Raw genomic sequence first — 23,606 nt, 5'->3', positions numbered from 1 at the left:
TTATCACAAGAAAAATTTAATAAGGAAGAATGTTAGCTAGTGAAAGATAAGTATAAGGAATAATTCATTGTTAATTAATATATAAATTCAACATACATTTTATCTCACAGAGAATTACATAGATAAAGAATACCCATCCTCCCCATTCTAACACCTTTTATTACATTTTACATTATTAAATTTTTGGTCACCATTAAATTTGAAAATAATGTATTATTTTAAAAACCAGAGTTTTATTGGCTTTTCATTTTACTTGTATTTGTTTTCTTTAAATCATGTTTTAGGATTCATATCCATGGTGTATAGTTACATATATTTGTTATCATTTTAGACTACATTACACCATCAATAGAATTCACACTCATTCTGACTATGATGATCTTGCCATATTATGAGAGCACTGACAAATTATGTTGCAGCATGGGCTTTAGGTTAGATTTCTATTTCTCTCTTTTGATCACTACATTTATGAGTTTTGGGAAGAAGTGCCACATAAAATAGGGATACATACTTTTAAGTGATTTAGCATGATTCACATCAATCAAAGGTGAAGAAGGGGTAGAATGTATATGGTTTTACTATGATAAAGGCTTTCCCTTTTCATTTTACACACTTAAAATCTGCAGAATACAGGCTGAAGTTAACCTTGTAGGTTCTTATGTTGTTATTCCTCAAGGACAAAGTACTTGTCTTTTACATGAATAGTTGTCCAATTTCTTTCATTAGTTTATTCAATAAATAATTTATGTCATACATCATCCTGTGGTAGCTGTCAGCTTGCTATATGATTCAGAGTGATTCTTTTGCTTTTTTTCTTTCTATTTTTAATGAGGATGTAAAATGATGTATTCCTAAAATTATACTTTCCTTAGTGCACTTTAGTTATCAGAATTAAGGTAAACACACAGCCTAGAAGTCCACTTACAGCTACCTGGATCATATTGTTGGAATCAATTTTAATGGTCCCTCTCTAGACTTCAATTTGGCATGTTTCATCCACATTTCTTTCATTTGCTTAGTTAACAAAATTAATACAATACTTTGCCCATGTCATTTCTTGATATTACATTATGTATATAAGCAAAATAATAAATTGAAGAATATAATTTTTGTTGTGTGTTTTGTTGCTTTTATCTAATTAATTCTTGTTTTCCCTAAGTACAAATTTTAATGGACATCCTGCTTATGAATCTTAGAATTATTCTTGAATGAGTTAGAATTCTGAATAAATCATTGTGTTTGATTCAGTAATAGATATATGTATTTTCTAAGCAGAGAAATGTCAAAATCTGCTAAATAAATAGGATTGAAAACTTCCATGGCAGTACAATAATAATCCTAATATGAGGTGATATATGATTATCAAATACAATGTTACAATGCAATTCACATTCTAAAATAGTAAATAAGGGGGGCCGGGAGTTTTGGCCTAGTGGCAGAGTGCTTGCCTAGCATACACAAAGACCCGGGTTCAAGGCCTCAGTACTACATACATAGAAAAAAGCCAGTGCTGAGGCTCAAGTGGTAGAGTTCTAGCCATAAGAAAGTCCAAGGACAGTGCTCAGGTCCTGAGCTCAAGCCCAGGACTGGCAAAAAAAAAAAAAGTAATGAAGGAAAGAAGTGGGATTTGGAGTTATGGTGAAAAATGAGGAAAAGGACAGTATTAATTGTATTCACATACTACTTCGTTGAATGACAGCTCCTCTAAACAACTACTAAAAGATAAAAAGAAAGGAAAAAGAAAAGAAAAACTAATGACACAACACATACTTCTCTTGTTACCATGGTATACTACTTCTGCATTGTAAATTTCTCTTCATTTTATATATTTATTGACTGTGCTAACCTGGAATGAGGAAATATAAATTAAATTTAGTTTTTTGTGTTCATCCTCTAAATAACATATTTGAGACTTCCTGCTCTGATTTTCTTCATTTGTTTGTTTATTTATTTATTGTGAAGGTGCTATACTGAGGGGTTATAGTTACATAAATGAGATAATGAGTATTGTACATTCTAAAGTTTCACTCAACATATAATGTCTATAATGTGAAATTTTACAGATCAACGTGAAAGAAAGAAGTATCAGATTATTCTCTATTTTACCCACTTTCCCTGTCCCCTTTTCTCTGTTTGCTTTTTTCTTGTACTCCTCACCCTCTGACTTTCTCTTTTCCTACTACCTTTTGTCTTTCATTGTTTATTCTTACTCCTTCACTAACAAGTCATTTCCAGTGGTTGTAAGAGCTTTCCTGATGTGTCCCTCTTGAAGGTAGCTATACACTTGCTGGAGAATATTTAACTTTGGTGGATTCATATTGGATGTCCAGGTATTCTTTCTTGTAATTGTCTTGAAGAAGATAATTTTTTACACGTATATTTCAGAAGGTTGTGCTTCTCTTCCTGTAGTGTGTGCAGAACCATCTGTCATATAACTACCTTGTTCTGACAGAACAAAGTAATTTATAACAATTTCTTCCCTATTGCAGTTAAGTTATCAAATTAGCTTGGATATGACAATGAATGGATATAATCCTAGTACTTAGGCGTTGAGGTATAAAGACTGGAAATATTTTTCTGCCTACATAGCACAGAAAGCCTCTTCTGATTTTTGTATCTGTCAGATATTTATTCTTTAGAAAATCAATCTTATTTCTAATTATATGAAAGAAGATAATTTCAATATTTATTTGCATGTATGTAACATAATTAATCCCAGTCACACCACTATTGTGTTCCTACTTTTCCTCCTCTTTCTCTTCTTATTTCAAAGGTTTATTTGGTTTTCTCATGCATATAATGCATTTTTAAGTCTAGGTTTTACATAAAAGATTAAAAAGCAGCATATGAAATGTTCTTTTCTGTATTGAGCTTATTTGCTTCACCTAGTGCTCTTTTGCAAGGGACATGAGCTCATTCTTCACTGCAGCTGAATAATATTCCATTGTATATAGATTCTGTTTTCTTGGTTCAGTGCTTGGTTCATGGGCTGATTCTAGACCTTGACTATTGTGAATAATGATTCAATAAGAAACAGTATGAAGTTACATCAACTGTATGCAAAGAAATAACACATTTTTAAATGTGATAATGTTCTTTAGATTTTTCAATGATGGATAAAGTACATACTCATCACAGAAAATAATCAAGCTTAATATCTGCCCCTATATCATACTTTGGATGGAGTACAAACGATTAAAACACATCCTTAATTTCTAAAATCTATAAATGACCTTGTATATAATTATATACCAATATAAAATACAAGATTTATAATGCTACTCTTGCAGTTTTATGTCTGTATGTGTGGTTTATATATATATTTTCTTTTTGCATTTATAACTTTGAGACTACCTTTCTAAATATTCTCTATTCATTGTTAGGTATACAATACAATAACCCTAAAGTAAACTTCAAAAAGTATAGAAACTGATAAATCTTTTTTTTTCTTTTTTGCAGTAATCCTAGAGCTTGCACTCAGGGCCAAGGCACTGTCCTTGAGCTTCTTTTTTGCTCAAGGCTAGCACTCTACTACTTTAGCTGCAGTCAGGGCTTCATGCATGTTAAGCAAGCACTCTATCAGTAATTCCCATTCCCAGCCTGAGAAATTAACTTTAACCATTTTCATGTGCATTTATTATACACTTTATATGGAAAAGTATTTTGGACTATATGTGAATAGAAGAATAACTAAAACATTTCTCATACATAAGAAGTTACAGCCAAAAAAGAGAGAGGAAAAAGAAAATGGGTAAAGGATTTGTTCTTCACATTTTCAATCATTTTTTTTTCATTAAGAGAATTCCTTGAAATGCTTGTTTGTTTGGTTTGGATTTGTTTTTCTGAGCACTTTTCATTTGCTAAAGGCTTTCTTCTTTGGGATAAGATATTTGGCACATCCTTTAATATGCTATAGTTATACTTTCTTCAAATTATAATCCAGTTTGAGCTTTGTTGTGCCTTATTAATTTTGGCCCCTTAAACAAGAACTCTGCCTAACAAACCACAATGCTGTAGACCTGAATTAAGATATGCTGAAAATAGTAATAAAAATAATATTTAGTTCTTTATGTGAAATTCACATATTCCTACATTTTTACTCTTAGTAAAAGCACTTTGGTTTGTAATATATATGCATGGATATGTACATACATATAATATGTATATAGGAAAATGGGGGCTATATAATTTACAAATATCTTCGCTTATACCTAATTTAATATCTAGCTGAAGAATCATGTTCTAAGCATACACAAGATGAACATGCTATGGGAAATTATGAACTCATTAGAAGGAAATTAGAATAGGGAAAAATAGTAATCTTAAATGTAAGGCCATAGTGAGACCTAAAATTGAGAGTAATCATGTAAATCCTTGGAAAAGGGTGTGCAGAGGAAAAGCTGAGTGCAAAGATATCATGTAAGCAAATGAGAGTAAATAACCAGGAGAGAGGTGAGTGATGAAATCACAATGTAAAGAGAAATATGAAAGTATATTTCCATATGAGTTCAGTGGAGTCTTTAAATGAGTTGTTGATCCAGAAGTACATAGTACATTTATCGGTAAATATTTATTGAAATTTTGGTCATATTTCATTTTCTAAAATAAAATAACAGAGAATATCCTGTAAATAACTAGTTGTTGGCTGCTCAGATGGCAGAAAACATTCTAGAGAAGTTGACTGGATAAGTCTGAGAGATCAGAGACAGAATACAACCTGACTGTATCATATTTGGAAGTGACAAAAATAGAAACATTAAGTACTGAGGAATTGGAGTTCTGAAAGGATTAAGATACCTATATATTTTGTTTGCTTTACCATTTTTAGTTCTCTGGTTAAAAACTTTTTAAACAAAATTAAAATTTTAATTAATTTTGACTGCTACTAACCAATTTAATATACAAACTTCACATCCACTATTTTACTTAATAGGATCATTTGATTACTTTACAGATTTAAGACATTAAAATACATGAAAATCCTTTATTTCAAGCTTAAAATACATGCATTTCACAGCTGTTTCTGGCAAGTAGTTTCAAGTAGGAAGTTTAAATTCTTTGAACTTCAGTTTCATGAACTATAAAGTAAGGATGGTAATGATATTTTAATCCAGACAACTAAGAATGTTACATTCATGAGCAAGTTTCTTTAAGGCATTTCCACTTACAAATGTTGAGTCTTGTTATAATTTAACTATTAGGTTTGGAGAGAGTCTAAATAGTCATACAGAGTTTACTGAAGACTAAATATGTGTTTGCAATTTCAAGTAAAGTAAAACTTTCTGGATCTTAAGCACACAGTATCCAACAGGAAGTGTTTAACACATAATTGACAACCAATCTATAGTGCATAAATGTGGTCATCCTTGACCAATTCTATTATCTCAAAATACTTTTCTATGATTTTTATTTCTAGTTGTCCATTTTGCATTTTTTTTCTTTACAAGCTAAAAAAATAGTATATAACCTGTGAATTTTCAAATTTTCCCTTTAATTGAATCATTTTATTTAGCTAGATTTTACTTGTATCTGGCGCTCCAATGTAATAGATGATGCATATGTCTATGCATGTTACAAATAGAACAACTTTGATTTCCTTCATAAAATCGTCTTTCCTAACCTTTGAATTGAACACCTTATATCACTTTCAAGTTGCTCTTTGAAACTTCCTTTCTGATCCCTTTGACTTCAAACAGAGGAAGAAACATACTAAAGCACCATCACATTATAGCCCTTAGGAGACTCCAGAATAAAGCCTGATGGCACAGTATGATAACCTGAGTCTCATTTGGATAGTTATACTTATCTGGCTTCTGCATAAAAAGAAAAGGGGTCAGATCCACATTACTAATATTTCCAAGTATGTAGATCTCAAGCATTCTTCAGTCTCTTTTAAGATCAGAATATGGTTCAAATATATCACCTTTGCAAAAAAAAGCTCATTTGTGGTCATCTATATTCTTGTTATTCAGAAGATATATGCTTTTTAAAGTAAAATCAGCAAAATATTTTGTATATGTATTACAAATATTTTAATTTGTGTATGAGCTAAGATATTCCTGTCCAGAAGGAAAATTGAAAATAGTGAAGGTTCAACAGAAATGGTGTGATAATTAAAGTGGAAGAATGATATACATGACAGCTATTCAGTCAACTGTGCTAGATGTTCAGGACTAAAGTTTTCATCCTATTTTATTTTATTATTAGGAATTTGCCAGCTGGATGTATTTCCTTCCATATATCTTTAGTACATGATTTTCAGTTTTACTTGGATGGCTTATAATAAATGATTATGTGTATGGAATTTTACACTATAGAATTCTTTATTTCATATGAGTAGCCTTTGCTATCTTATGATTTAGCAAGTTACTCCAGACAATTACAACTTCTCTGCTTCTTAGTAAAAATATGAAATTGTCTTATGTAAAATATGACACCAAAAATAATCCTGTTCTTTTTAATAGGATTGATTGTACAATGTCATTTCAATGTAAGTTAACTGGAATTATTTTATGAACGTATACACAGGATTAACACATGTATAAACCTTCTCAAGGACACATGTATAAACCTTCTCAAGAACAACAAGAAAAAAAAAGATACTGGAATGAAAGGTACTGTATTAAAAAATCACTCATCAGTAATCCCTGAAACCTCTATATGAACATTGTTATATATTTATTCTTGGCTTGTCATTAATTTGATCTTTCATAATTTTGATTATGATATAATTATTCCTTTGGGTGATCATTACTGTAACATTGTGGTGGAAACAAATTAAAATTTATTTTAAAAATAAATGTAATTGCTGGAACCAATTAGGTAGCAAGCTGAGCCAATGGGCCACTGTCTAAATGGTAAAAAACAGACTAACTTACAAACAATTAATCATCAATGGACAAAAGAAAATGAAAAAGTACAGAAGGACCATAAATAAAGGAAATCAGGATAAAGTGAACTTAAAAGAAATATTAAGAGATATAAGGTAAAATAAAAGGAGAAAATAAAAATAAAACAATAAAGAAAGAAAAATGAATAGAAGGGAGGAGACAAAAACCTAAAATTAAAAAAATTTATACATATAAAATAATAAAATTTAAGAACACTAAAAATGATGGAGGAATCAGAAATTGGACAATAAAAATGAAATCAGAATTAAATGTGCATACAATTAACAAGGCCTAATTATCACTGTAGACTATATATCTAAGACTAAACACAACAGTAGAGAAAAGAAAAAGGAGAAGAAAAATTAACAAAAAATATATTCTCTGGCTTGTTTGGGGAATCTCATAATCTCCTACGTCCACTACTCAGTATCTTGGTGGAGTCTTTATTTCCTTGTGGTGACCTAATTTTTTTGTATGTTACTTGGACTCTGAACTTTTCTTGATATTGGGGTATGGTTTTTACCTAGATTCCCACACTCAGGCCTTTCTGAGCCCGACTTTTAAGTTAAAGTGAACAGTTGAATGATTATATCAGTTTGTTTGAGAGGGAAGAAAAAGTTTCTTGCCTTACAAACTTAGAGTTCTACTACCAGGGTAATTAAGTGAGAGGGGAGATGTAATTTTTGTGTTAGAGCTGGAGGGAGGTGGCTATTTCTTGTTGCTTAGAATCTCTGCAGTGAACTCGGGTGTGGGAAGCACTGTCTGTTGTGCATCTGGAATCAGTGGCTTTCCCCAGAGGAGCTAGCTGCTGAGAACTTCCTTTTAGCCCATCCTGAAATCACTCTCAGTGTTTATAATCCAGTTTGGGTTTTTGTTTGCTTGTTCAATTTTTTTATTATTCGTTTTGTTATTCAGTGAGATTTTAGGGACTTTAGTTTTGTAATTCCAAGTTGCTGGACTGGCTGCTGGTGGAACTGCAATATGTCTGGAATGCTGGGTTTGTTTTTGCAGCCTGCCCTCCCCTTGGTCAGGGCTGCCTCTCCTAGGTGGAGTGAGGGCCTGTGGCTCATGCCTTTAATCCTATGTGGACTGAGTTGGTGGTTTTCCACCAGAGAGGGAAGATACAAGGATATCATATTCCTTTGCCTTCTTCAAAAACACAGCTGCTTCTCTGACAAGCATTTCTAAGGTGTGCCTCTTGGGGTAGGGAGAGGTTTTGTTTGTTTCCTGCTATTATCTGGGAGGGAAGAAGGGAGGATTTTTTTGGGGGGGGAGGGGCGGGGGATTCACAGTTTCTCTGGGTGTTTTGGACTGCTCACGAAGTGATGGGTTGTCTCTGCATATGTCTGTGGCCATCTGTGATTTGGATTCCTGTTACTGGTCCTTAAATTTTCTCTGAAGTTTGAATGAAAAGCTGAGGGAATGTTGAAACAGTGGCCTTTCTCATGGCTCTTGTGTGCTGCCACTACCATTGCCACTGCCACTGCCACTACCACCGCCACTGCAGGCACTTAAATCTGTCTTCTTATCCCGGTTGCTTATAATTATTTTCTTTGGTAGAAATCTCTCCATAATTATAGTCTGTAGTGGTCTGACTAAACGTGGATAATTTGGTTGCATCCTAACACTATGCTTTAGTCAGAGAGGGATTTATTGGTCCTTTGTTAACTTCTTTGTCCTCCTTGCTGGAAAATTTCTATTGAAAATACAGTATCGGGTTTTGTATATCTGTATTTTAATGAAATATAGTTATTATCACATCATTTTGAAATCAGACAGATGTTTCTTAAAATATTAACATGGCCTCTGACTGCTGGCTCATATATATACGCCTAGTTACTCAGGAGGCAGCAATCTGATCATCACAGTTCTAAGCCAGCCCAAGCAGAAGACTCTGAGAGACTGTTATCTCAAACTCCAGAAACCTGGAAATGGAGGTGTGGCTCAAAATGACAGAGTGCTAGCCTTGAGCAAAAATGGTCAGGGGCCATGATCACCCTGGTGCTGAATTCAAGACCCACAACTGACAAAAAAAAAATACTACTGAATTTGTCTGCGCAACTTGGCATTCTAATTAGCTAGACTTATATAAGCATGAATCATTAGTGCCTCGCTAATTTGCATATTTTATAGAATGTTTTATTTGACTTGAACTGAAGTACAAAAGATACCGGGAAATAAGTATTATCTTCATTTAAATTTGGAAGGCAGCTAGCAAAATTAATTTTAAAATTTGAAATTCAAAACTATTTTGTATTGCTGAATTTATTTATCGGGGTAATGCATAGAGGGATTACTGTTACATTCGTCAAGAAGTGGGTACAAGAAACTCGCTAAAAGATAATCAGGCAAAATTTTCATCTTTAAACCTGTCAAATATCCTTCTTTTGTTTTTATTCTAGCAATTATCTTTCATTGTTTGAATAAATTACTATGAGAAGAAGCTTTGAAGGTTCTCTGAAGCATGTTTTCACAGTGAAAATTTTAAATATGTATGTGCTTCAGAAACATAGGCTCAATATCAAATATAAGTAGGTCAAGTGTGATGCAAATTACTAGGTTTATTTAAATTTTCTGGAAAAATAAAATTATTATGTCTCATGCAAAACACATACACACATATACTGTATAAACCAACCATTCAAAGAGAACAGAAAATAGCATATAGCATGCTTCCATTTCTCACACATGGCATAGCAGGAGTTTTATTTGAGAAACATTTTATGACTGATTCCTTTCTAGATATATTCCTAGCATCATTTGCACATTTGTATGACTATTTTGAGATTCATTCAAATGCACATCTAAGATAAAGTTGTATATATTAAATATTTATTCCCTTTGTTTATATTTTCATATATCAGCTTGTTATGAACATGTTGTTGGCCAGTAATTCACAGCATGATGTTTTTCTACAAAACAAATTCTGAAGTTGCATTCTTTCCACAGCTGCAAATTTTTGATAAGTAATTGTTAGTAATGTCTGAAAATATTTCAGAAGATTAAGTTATCAGGGGTAAGTATCAAATAATTGTAAAGGTTTTTTTGTTTTGGTTGTTATTATTGTTGGTTGTGGGGTTTGAAGTGAGCCTGGGTGCTGTTCCCAGGTTCTTCAGGTCAAGGCTAGTGCTCTACCACATGAGCCACAGCAGCACTTCTGGCTTTTTCTGTGCATGTGGTACCTAGAAATTGATTCCAGGGCTTCATGCATACAAGGCAAATACCCTACCACTAGCAAGCCCTGCAAGAACATTTTATTTATCTGGGTTACATGAATTGCCAGACTGTACATCATTGTTAAATAAGTGATAAAATGATTCCTTAGACAAATTTATGGATACCTACATACGTACTTATATAAGTTTATGTATCTTTACACATATATGATCAAAAATTATAATTATGATCATAAGTAGAAATTATTATTATCTGTATGTAGTTCATATTTTTCACAGAACTTTTCTTATTTTGTTAACTTTTAAATCATTGGTAGCTTTATGTGGAACTGAGGGCTGTATGTTAACAAATTATATGGACTATATTTGTTTTGTGATATGATAATGACAGTTTTGGACACATACAATTTAATGTACAATTGATTTTTTTTGCCCATCCTGGGCCTTGAACGCAGGGCCTGAGCACAATCCAAGTAAAGACCGCTAACTACTGACCACAGAGCGAACTACAACAACAGTTCTCGATGCCGAGGAGAGCTCAAAGATGAATTACGACATACATAAATAATCAAAGTCCCAAGAAAAGCCCGAAAGGTAACAAGAGCAAAGGGACGAGAGAGATGTCACCATCCCAAGAAATGACACCTGAAGAGCCATGAAACATGACCCTATTCAAGGAGATGATTGTGAACATGACTAAAGAGATTAAAACAGAACTCCAAAAACAATTCCAGGAACATCAGCAGGAAATCACCAAAGAGCTCCTCAAATTCAAAAGAGAAATAGAAGAAAATATTAATACCCTCAGAGTAGACATGATCAACTCAGTGTCCATAATTCAAGCAAAAATGGAGGCATTAAGCAGCAGATTGACGGAGATGGAGGACAGAACATCAGAAACGGAAGATAAAACACAAGAGCTGCAACAGAGAATCGCCACCTTGGAAAATTCAATTAGAATCTACCAGAGAGAGCTCCAGGAACTGGCAGATGCAGCAAAGAAGTCTAATCTTCGTATAATAGGGATAGAGGAGGGGGCCGAATTTCAGGACAAAGGTATGCAACCTTTATTCACCAAAATCATAGCAGAGAACTTCCCCAACTTCAAAAGGGAAAATACTCATATTATTGAAGGTTTCAGGACCCCAAACAGGCAAGATCTTAGAAGGAACTCATCTAGACATATCATAGTAAAGACACTAGACCCGAAGATCAAGGAATTGATCTTAAATGCTGCAAAAACAAAGAAGGAGATATATTATAATGGGAAGAAAATTCGAATTACAACAGATCTCTCCATGCAAACCCTAAATGCAAGAAAATCTTGGAAAAACTAGCATTTATATTTGAGGGAGAAACAAGAATATTTCACTCCAAGAGAAGCTTTATGAATACGTGCACACTAAACCAGCGTTACAAAGAATACTAATTAATCGAGAACAAATTGTAGAACATCAAGAACCCCCATCAAGAAGAAAACATCTATAATTGACTAAACACAAAAGGGGAAAAAAGAGAGAGAAAGAAAACTAGAAGTAAAAATAAATAATGACAATGGACACTGACCACTTCTCCATAATCTCCCTAAATATGAATGGGCTGAACAATACAATCAAAAGACACAGAGCAGCAGACTGGATTAAGAAACACCAACCATCCATATGTTGCCTCCAAGAGACCCACTTCACTGCCAAAGACAGAAACAAATTCCAAGTGAAAGGATGGAAAGAAATTTTCCACTTCAATGCACCATGCAAAAAAGCAGGAGTAGCAATCTTAATCTCCGACAAAATTAACTTCTCAGTAAAATCAGTACATAAAGATAGAGACGGCCATTATATATTACTAAAGGGTAAATCCATGCCCATAATATTATAGTTATAAACATCTACTCCCCCAACACGGGAGCACCCAAATTCTTCAAACAAACTCTTTTAGAATTACAGAACAAGATAGACACAAACACAATCATTGTGGGAGACCTCAACAAATGACAGGTCAACTCAACAAAAGTTAAGCAAAGACACCATCGACTTAAATGACACCATAGCCCAGCTGGGCTTAACAGATATACACTGAGTCTTCCACCCAACAGCAAAACTTCTCACATTTTTCGCAGCAGTACACAGAACACACTCCAAAATAGATCATATAATAGTTCATACAGAAAACTTAAGCAGATACAAGAGGTCTGATATAATCCCATGCATCCTATCAGACCACAATGGAGTCAGACTAATTCTGAACCATGCAGTCAAAGTCAAAAAACATTCAATCACATGGAAACTGAACAACACACTTCTGAATAACTCCTGGGTAACAGATCAGATCAGAAATGAAATTAAAAACTTCCTTGAATGTAATGACAATCAAGAAACATCACAAAGGAACTTATGGGACACAGCAAAGGCAGTTCTAAGGGGCAAATTTATCACCCTAGGAGCGCATATTAAAAAGACAGAAGAAGAGCACGTAAATAACCTAAAAAAAACCTGAAACACCTAGAGGAGCAAGAAAAAGTTAATTCTAAAATAGCTAGAAGGACAGAAATAACAAAAATAAAATCAGAAATTTCAGAGATTGAAATAAGAGCTACTATACACAAAATTGATAAACCAAAAAGTTGGTTCTTTGAAAGAGTCAACAAAATAGACAGACCCTTGGCAAAATTAATCAAAAAAAGGAAAGGGGCAACTCAAATAAACAAGATTAGAGACCCCATGGGAACAATCACAACTGATTCCCAAGAAATCCAGTCCATAATGATTAGATACTACCAGGGCCAATATTCAAAGAAGCAAGAAAATCTAATAGAAATAGATGATTTCTTAAATAAATATAGTCTACCCACACTGAAAAAGGATGAGGTAAACAAATTGAACAGACCAATTTCTTACAACAAAATTGTGGAAGCAATCAGGGAAATGCCAACCAAAAAAAGCCCAGGTCCAGATGGATTCATTGCGGAATTCTACAGGACGTTTAAAGATGAAATAACACCTATACTCTTGAAATTCTTCTGAGAAATAGAAACAGAAGGAGCAATACCAAACTCATTTTATGAAGCTAATATTGCTCTCATCCCCAAACCAGGGAAAGACCCAACAACAACAACAAAAAAAAAAACTACAGACCTATCTCTCTAATGACCACAGACGCAAAACTCCTCAATAAAATATTAGCCAACAGAATCCAGAAAGAAATTTAAAAAATCACATACTATGATCAAGTAGGCTTCATCCCACAAATGCAAGGCTGGTTTAACTTTGGCAAATCAATCAATGTAATACATCGTATCAATAGAGTTAAGGATAAGAATCATGTGATAATTTCTCTGGATGCGGAGAAGGCATTTGACAAAATAAAACATCCATTCATGTTGAAAGCAATAGAAAAAATAGGAATAAGAGGTACATTCCTCAAAATAGTGAAAGCCATATATGAAAAACGTACAGCCAGTATTATACTAAATGGTGAAAAAGTGGAACCGTTCACCTTAAAATCAGGAACTAGAGAGGGATGCCCACTCTCTCCACTCCTCTTCAATATAATGCTGGAACCCTTAGCCAGAGCAATAAGGAAGGAAAAGGACATCAAAGGGATCCACATAGGGAAAGAAGAAATTAAACTATCCTTATTCACAGACGACATGATCCTCTACTTGAGTGAGCCAACAAACTCCACTCCCAAACTTCTAGAATTAATAAACTACTTTAGCAAAGTGGCAGGATACAAAATCAATCTTCAGAAGTCAGTAGCCTTCTTGTACACCAAGAATACACAAACCGAAGGCCAAATCAAGAAAATGATCCCATTTGCAATAGCCCCCAAAAGAATAAAATACTTAGGAATATACTTAAGCAAAGAAGTAAAGGAATTATTCAATGCAAACTATAATAGCCTAATGAAAGAAATTAAAGAGGACACTAGGAAATGGAAAGATATCCCATGCTCATGGCTAGGGAGAATCAACATAGTGAAAATGGCTATACTGCCAAAATTGATATACAAATTCAATGCAATCCCCATCAAAATCCCAAAGACATGCTTTACGGAAATTGAAGATATAATCCAAAGATTCATATAGAACAAGAAAAGACCTAGAATAGCCAAAATAATTCTAGGCAAAAAGGCAATGCTGGTGGTATTACAATACCAGACTCAAAACTCTACTATAGAGCCATAATAACAAAAACTGCTTGGTACTGGCACAAAAACAGACCAGAAGACCAGTGGAACAGAATAGAAGACCCAGAAATAGAACCACATACCTATAGGCAACTTCTACTTGAGAAAGGAGCCAAAGATATACAATGGAACAAACACAGTCTATTCAGTTATTGGTGCTGGCAAAACTGGGCGGCCACATGCAGAAAACTAAAAATTGACCCTAGCCTTTTGCCATGCACAAGCATTAACGCAAAGTGGATCAAAGACCTCAACATCACAATGGAAACCATAAAACTGCTCCATGATAAAGTAGGAGAGACACTGGAATCATAGGCACAGGCAACAGATTCCTGAACAGAATCCCAGGGTCACAACAAATTGGAGAGAGACTCGATAAATGGGACTACCTAAAAATAAAAAGTTTCTGTACAGATAAAAACATAGTTCCAAAAGTAGAGACACAGCCAACCAACTGGGAAAAGATATTCACCAACAATATGTCTGACAAATGCTTAATATCTAGTATTTACAGGGAACTCAAGAAACTCATCCCCGAAAACCCAAAAAACCATTCACTAAATGGGCAAGGGAACTAAAGAGAGATCTATCAGAAGAAGAGATTAAAATGGCAGAAAAAACATATGAGAAAATGTTCATCATCTATGGTCATAAAGGAAATGCAAATAAAAACAACCCTACCACCTTACCCCAACAAGAATGGCCAAGATTTTGAACTCAGATAATGACAGTTACTGGTGGGGTTCTGGAGAAAAAGAAACCCTACTACACTGCTGGTGAGAATGTAGACTAGTGCAGCCACTCTGGAAAGCAGTGTGGAGGTTCCTTAAAGAACTGAAAATAGACCTTCCCTATGATCCCTCCATACCACTTCTAGGCATCTATCCTGAACAGCATGACCCAGGATACTATAAAGACACCTGCTCAGCTATGTTCATCTCTGAACTATTCACAATAGCCAGGTGATGGAAACAATCCAGATGCCCTACTGTAGATGAATGGATATAGAAAATGTAGTATATATACACAATGGAATTCTACATAGCCAACAGACAAGATAAAATAATGGCATTCGCAGGGAAGTGGATGAATCTAGAGCAAATCACGTTGAGTGAGACAAATCAAGAACTAAGGAACAAAAGGGTCATGGTATCCTTAATATGCAGCTATTAAATCCAAAGAGTACAAGGACGAGGACTCAATAACTGCATACCCAAAGCTATGGACATGGTAATGGAAATACAAACATAACTATATAGACATAAAAACCTATGACTCTATAGACATAATATTTTATTTCATAAATTGATGTGTTTCTATGACCTACAAACCCTTAGCCTAGTTTTGACTAAGTTCTAAATTCTAAGTCCCAGTGATTGTAATTAGAGATTCCCTCCTTGAACACTTGTTTGTTATACTTGTCAATTAAAATATGATGTAAACCTATGCCATATAATGAATGATTGTTGTTCTTAAGGTATTATGTTATCTCTCATCACTTTTGCTGCCCCTTGGTTATCTCATAATGTTACACTATCTCACTTTGTTACCTGATATATCGGATATATTTGTATTTAGTTATCTGAAATTGGATAGGGAACGGGGAAACAAGATGAGGGGTCGGGGTAGGGGAAATGGGGACCAAGACATGTGAAAGGGTATCAATGCATGGGAATTAATGTACCATCTATCTGGCAAATATCATGTAACCCTTCTATTAATTACAATAAAAATATATGGAAAAAAAGTATTCTCTTCCCCTCTTATTGCAAAGTGTGAATTAGTTCTTTCTGCAATATTCTCTACCAATACAAGTTTCTGTGATGATTTATCAGGACAGTCTTTTGTATGATTTCACCTGTTCTAGGTGTCGATTATTAGAGACATTATTCTATGAGATGATCACTTTCTTACTTACAAGTTAAAATGAAATTTGTTTGCCAATAGCCTTGTGAAGATTTTGGAAATTTGGAAACATTAACTCATTAAATACCAACTGACATTAAATATCATTATTATATTAAAATGTTTACATGCAATTAATCATTTGTTTAAAATAGCAACATTTTATTCAGTAATGTTTTCATAAATGGTAATAGAAATAAATGATTTCATTATTACACTATAAGGAAAAAGGTGTGACCCTTAAATGTGGCACATGAGGTATTATACATCTCTTCTATATATTACTGGGATTTTCCTTGACATGAAGTTTTTTAAAAAAATCTGCATCCTTTACCAAATAGATTGATTATATGTGCTTTTTCTTAACATATTGCAGGTTAAGCAAAGGTCATTAAAACAAACTCACAATGAAAAACAGCATAAGTTGGGATGGATAGTGGTTCAGAGGAGCCAAAGAAAAATGGAAAGGTAAGAAAAAAAGACTTTCAATTATGTTAGATAATAACATGGAGAGAGAGAAAGATTGTCAAGTAGCAAGAAGTATGTGCTCTTAATCTGTACATTTTGGGAAGCCTTGTGCTGGCATTTAAGAAGTGTGTACCAAAGCCCAACTTTGAAATTTCAAATGCATAAACAGGCAGATCAATCCAAGGTTACAGTATAAAGTGCACTACAAATTACTGACAGAATTGTGTTTCTGCAGCCAGGGAAACAATAGGATCCCTCTACTTGAAGGAAGCAGAAAAAGTTCAAATTATAAACTACACCAAGATGAGCTGTGTCGATATAAAATGAGCTTGACCTTTGACAAAAACTACTAACAGTTTAGGCATCAGAGGCTGTCATAGTCTATGTGGACAAATATTTAATTGATTAGTTCTCTACATCTTGAAATACAATAATAGGAGGTATAGGTGATGGACAAAGTAATTTGACAACAAAAAAGACTACCGTTATGTCATGATGCTTTCCATTCTTTAAGATCAGATTGGAAAAAAAGAGTAAAAGTTCTGTTTTTGCTGGATGAAAGGAAATAGTTTATTGCTAATTAATTTTCAGAATCGATTTGTTTCATTGTTTTTCATTATTAAAACAATACTCATTAATAAAATAGTTTTCTTTATTCCATTTTTATTCTTTTATTATTATATGTGTTATTGTCCCTAAAATATTTCTAAATTAAACCGAATTATTAAAGTTGAGCCAATCTTTCAAGAACAAAAGCCAGGTAAATATTTCAGAGGGAAGGAACACATGGACTAGTTTGGATATTAAAAATCTCAGCATGTGGGCTGGGAGATTGATTTAGGCATAGAGTGCTTGCCTAGCATGCAGGAATACCCGGCTTCAACTGCTTGGTACCACATACATAGAAAAAAGCTGGAAGTGGTGCTGAGGTTCAAGTGGTAGAGTGCTAGCCTTGAGAAAGTCCAAGGACAGTGCTCAGGCCCCGAGCCCAAGCCCAGGACTGGCAAAAAAAAAAATCTCAGCATGTAAGCATGAATCATAAATAGTTAGATAAAAATATTAATAAAAGACAATCATATTTTACTGACTACTGTAATATCAGAATAGCTAACTGTTAGTAACAGTTGAATATAATTTTTTTTGCCAGTCATTGGGCTTGATCTCTGGGCCTGCATGCTCTCCCTGAGATCTTTGGCTCAAGGCTAGCACTCTACCCCACTGAGCCATAGCATCACTGTTGGTTTTCTGTTGAAAAACTGGACATAAAAGCATCAGGTGCTTTCGTGTCCAGGCTGTTTTTTTTTAACTTATTCTTTCATATATTTTTATTGTAATTAATAGAAGGGTTACATTGTATTTGCCATATAGAAGGTACATTAATTCACGTTCATTGATACCCTTTCTCATGTCTTGGTCCCAATATCCCTCCCCCCCACCCCCACCCCTCATCTTGTTTTCCCCCTTCCCTATCCAATTTCAGATAACCAAATACAAATATATCCAATATATCAGATAACAAAGTAAGATACTGTAACAATATGAGATAATAAAGGGATAGCAAAAGAGATGACAGACAACATAGTACCTTAAGGACAACAATCATTCATTATATGGCTTTTGTTTCTATATCCTAGAGGACTTTCATCTAGCGTCATACTGTATGGCCTTCTGTATCAAGGTTTTGCTCTATTGCAAATCTCTGCTAGGAGAGACCAACGTTTCCACTGATTTTGACAAATGAGGGAAACCATTGAGCCTAAGTTCCTTTGAGTCTGGCTTACTTCACTTAATATGATTTTTTCTAAGACTTTCAATTTCCTAACAAATGGGGCAATATCGTTCTTTCTGACAGCAGCATAGAATTCCATTGTGTACAAATACCACATCTTGTTGATCCACTCATCAACTGTGGGACATCTGGGTTGGTTCCATATCTTTGCTATGGTAAATAGTGCTTCAATGAATGAACATCATTGTGCTAGTGGATTTAATCTGACCTTGTTTCTGGACAATTGGGTAAATGCCAAGTAGTGGAATTGCTGGGTCATAGGGGAGCTCTATGTTTAGTCTTTCCATAGTGTTTGAACAACTTTGCACTACCACCATCAGTGTAGTAGTGATCCCTCCTGGCCACATCCCCTCCAACATCTGTTGTTAATAGTTTTCTTGATCCTGGCCATTCTAACTGGAGTGAGGTGGAATCTTAGAGTTGTTTTGATTTGCATTTCTTTTATGACCAGAGACGTTGAGCATTTCTTCATGTGTCTACAAGCCATTTTTGTTTCTTCTTCAGAGAAGACTCTCTTTAATTCTTTGGCCTATCTTTTAATGGGATGGTTGTTTCTTTGGAGATTAGTTTTGGAGTGATTCAATTTTTTGAGCTTTTGATATATTTTAGATATGAGGCCTTTGTCTGTTGTATGGTTGGGGAAGTTCTTCTCCCACTCTGTAGGCTTCCTAATTAATTTACTAGCTATGTCCTTTGTCATACAAAATCTCTGCAGTTTAAGGCAGTCCCACTTATCCAATCTTTCTCTGATTTGTAGTGATTCTTGGTCCTTATTAAGAAAGTTTCGACCTGTATCAAGGAGGCCTAGTGTATCTCCTATTCCTTCTTGTAAAGTTTTCAGTGTGTCAGCTTTTACCTCCAGGTCTTTGATCCATTTGGAGTTAATTCTAGTGCAGGGTGACAAAGAAGGATCCAACTTTAGTTTTCTGCAGGTGCTTATCCAGTTCTGCCAGAAGCACTTGTTGAAGAGGCTGTCTTTCTTCCATTCTATTTTTTTGGCTCCCTTGTCAAAGATTAGGTGGCCATAGGTCTGTGGTTTAATATCTGGGTCCTCAGTTCTATTCCATTGGACTTCAGGCATGTTCTTGTGCCAGTACCAAGCTGTTTTGATAATTATATCTCTGTAATAGAGTCTAAAGTTTGGTATTGAAATTCTTCCTGTGGTGTTCTTTCTGAACCCCAAACCAGATAGAGACTCATCAAAGAAAGAGAACTATAGACCTATTTCTTTGATGAACATCGATGCCAAACTTCTCAACAAAATACTGGCCAACCGTCTACAACAACTTATCAAAAAATTATACACTATGATCAAACAGGATTCATCACAGGGAGGCAAAGCTGGTTCAACCTAGGCATATCAACACATCAACAGGAGCAAGGACAAAAATCACATGATTGTCTCAATAGATGCACAAAAGGCATTTAACAAGATCCAACACCCCTTTATGTTAAAAGCTCTGGAGAAACTAGGAATGCATGGAATATTCCTCAGTATAAAAAAGGGTGTGTATGACAAACCCACAGCTAATGTTATACTTAATGGCGAAAAGCTAAAGCCATTCCCTCTAAAATCAGGAACGATACAAGGATGCCCACTCTCTCCATTCCTCTTTAACATAGTATTGGAGTTCCTAGCCATTGCAATAAGGCAAGAAACAAGCATAAAGGGGATCCAAATAGGGAAAGAGGAAGTAAAACTTTCCCTCTTTGCAGATGACATGATCCTGTAGATAAAGAATCCTACAGACTCCAATCCCAAGCTCCTTGAGCTGATTCAGAACTTTGGAAAGGTAGCAGGGTATAAAATTAACCCTCAAAAATCAACCACCTTCCTCTATGCCAACAGTGAGAGGAATGAGGAAACAATCAGGAAAGCAACTCCTTTTGCAATAGCTTCAAAGAAAATAAAATTTCTAGGAATTACCTTAACTACGAATGTAAAGGACCTTTTTGATGAAAACTTTAAAACCCTGAAAAAGGAAATCAAAGTAGAACTGAGGAAATGGAAAAACCTCCCATGCTCCTGGATTGGAAGAATCAACATCGTAAAAATGACAATATTGCCAAGGGCTATCTACAAATTCAATGCAATATCCCAATGTCATTCTTTAAAGAAATAGAACTGGCAATCTAAAATTTCATATGGAATAATAAAAGACCCCGTATAGCAAAAACACTTCTTACCAGGCTGATTTTGAATCTTGATCCTGAGATCTCAGACTCCTAAGTAGCTAGGATTACAGCCATGAGCCACCAGCGCCCTGCTCAATATATTTTTAAACAACATGTGTCATTCGAGTTTAGAATTTTTAATGATATAATTGGAATAATATAAGGCAAATGAACTAGCAAAAGTGACAGTAATGATTATATCCTTTTGAATAACAGAACAAAGTGGAAGTAATGAAGACAAAATATAGAAAGATAGAAAAAAAAGGGAAAAAGGAAGCATTGTTAAGATTGCGATATTTACCCCATGTATAGTAGCATGTTTTTGGTTCCTTTCTCTATTATTTTCCTTGGTTGGCTATACCTTAAAATTTCTTCAGATTAGATAACATATAATTACAAGTACTTTGCAAAAATGTTTACATTAGTATATTTGTGCACTTAAGTTCTTATGTTAATGACATAATTTTATATTCTTCATTGAAATGACTTGGATTATTATATTAATGTAATCAGTTTTTTCCATCTGGTAGATAAATACATCAACTCCCTCAAAGTTGAATAACTTTCCTGGTATAACATGATATAACTAAATTAGACAGAAATCCATATATCTTTTGAAAAATTCAACATTTCCAACACTGAGCCAAACAATTTTTTTTGCTACGATGTTCTCTATTTAATTTTCTCCCTTTTAAAAGAAATTTGTCTCAGGTTTAAGGTGCAAATTATTTGCTCATATCTAATCTGTTTGCTTAGGCATCTGGTGATTGCTACTGCGTTTTGTTAAAAGAAAAGAAAATATATAGTGACAAGTGTTAGCAGGAATGAGCCTTTTTGGCTTTTCTTAAAGACTTCTTTAAAATAATAATTGTATTACTGACAACTAAGTGGTAGCAAAGATACAAATATAAAAATAAATGATTCATATATTTAATCTTTTAAATTGTTTATTAGTTCATAAAGGAAAGATGACTTTAACGCTCAAGCTTGCATTGATATTTGCAGTTACTGGAACAACTGTGTTTTTAAATTCTAAGCAAATGCGAAGTAACTTTAAAAGATGAATATCCAGATATTAAGTTTTTGTAATATTTCAGGCATACAAACAATGAAACGCTAAATCAAAAGCAGAGAGGACCTAAGTTGCCACCACACTTATAAAAAATTTCCTTTTTAATAAAAATTCCTTTGTTTATTAGAACATGGTGTTCATAGTAGCATTTGAAGTTATTGTCATAACTTTTTAGTTACTTGATCTTATTTAAGTCTATTTCTTCTTCTTTCCCTGATATTGACATGGTATACGAGATTTTCCCTACATAGTCAGCTGGGTAATTTCTTATTTTGGGGCTATGTTTATGTTTTCTCAATTGATTAAGTGAAATCATACCAAGAATCGTGTATTTTGTAAAGACCAAGACCTTTGCACTAGCAGTAAATGTAAAAAAAAATTCAATTACATTGTGAGGTGAATATTTAACTAGGCATTTATAGTTACATATGTAAGGTATCGAGTAGATTTCTTGTCCAATAGAGTTATCCCCTCCTTCATTTACTCTCATTTTCTCTCCCCACTAACTCCAAGTTGTAAAGTCCATTTCCAGCAGAGTGTCTTGTGAGTATCACTATGGTACTTGTCCTTGGTTCATCCTTTGTCCTTTGTCTCATCTTTTGGAGAATTCTTGATTCTTTTCAAAATCATCTTAGTTTGTAGTTCTCATGGGGAGAATTATAAACATAAAGATATCAGAATTTTAGCTGTTCCTGTTAGCTAAAACTGTAATACAGAGTAGCCTCCAGCTGCTTTCTATATTTGTGAATGTTCCATCACTGGAGTTGGCTTCATTAGCGAATGAAGTCTGAAATGCTTTGAAGAGCCCCCTTAATGAAAGCTGTTGCTTTACCAGTAAGAATCTCTGGAAATTTTACTTCGAGCAGATAATACGTTTTGTTATTCTGTTTCTATTAATATTTTGGATATGCATTCTGTGAGTCCCACTGTCCTTATAAATAACAGAATTAGAAACGACGGATGTGTAAATGGATAAACTCTAACAATGCAATATAAACTTCGTCCAACATAATGATGTACATAATCACACTTTCCTATCCCTTAAATTTTCAACCTTGTAAGATTAATAAAATAAGGCATTCTCCAAAGTCCCACAAAACCATGTGATTCTCCTGTATAATTTGTACAATATATGAACAGGAGAGTCAAAAAGAAAATAATTCACAGTATTATAGGTTCCTACACTTGTAATCAAGTGACTTCACTGACTAGACATTTAAATGGGTAGCTGAGAGATAACACTTTGAATTGGTTGTACCTTATTTGATAAAATCCTACCAGAATCTATAATCTTGCCAATAAAATGTCATGATTTATTGCATCAAATGCTGCCAAGAGGTCCAACAAAATCATGAAAGACAACATCCTTGTTGCAATCAAAAGGTCATTATTTTCTTTCAATACAGCAGTCTCAGCACTATGATGAGTTTGAAATCCTGATTAAAATTGCTCAAATGAGTCAAATTGCATCATGTGTTAATGTAATTGATTACAACCTCCAACACTTTAAACGGTGCCTAAATTAAAAAAATGAATGATGGTGTTGCATTTTATCCACCAATAATGAAGCTTTCTTCAGCACTTCTGGCTCAGGGTAAATTCATGGTCATTTCAAGAACTGTTCCAGAGCCAAAAAGAGAGAGAAAAATAATATTTTAATGTCCATCAATGACGATCAGTATCCAGGTATAAGACATAGCATTGACTCCAGCCATAAATTTGTGTCCCTCACTATCAGAGCAAGACATTAGCAAATTTTGAACAAAACGTCTTAGAGAAAAGGAAATGCTTATGAATTAAATGCAACTTATTTATATTTGTTTGCTTCCTTTGAATAATTAGCAGGTGTAACATGGCTATTGTTGTCACCTATCTTTGTCTCAAAGCTTTGGCATTGATGAATATATCCCAGGAATGTATTGTTAGGTTTTAACATGAGGTCC

The sequence above is a fragment of the Megascapheus bottae genome, chromosome 11, assembly GCF_031878675.1.
Source record: "Megascapheus bottae isolate mThoBot1 chromosome 11, mThoBot2.hap1, whole genome shotgun sequence".
Classification (NCBI taxonomy): domain Eukaryota; kingdom Metazoa; phylum Chordata; class Mammalia; order Rodentia; family Geomyidae; genus Megascapheus; species Megascapheus bottae.
This window is presented reverse-complemented; position numbering follows the sequence as displayed.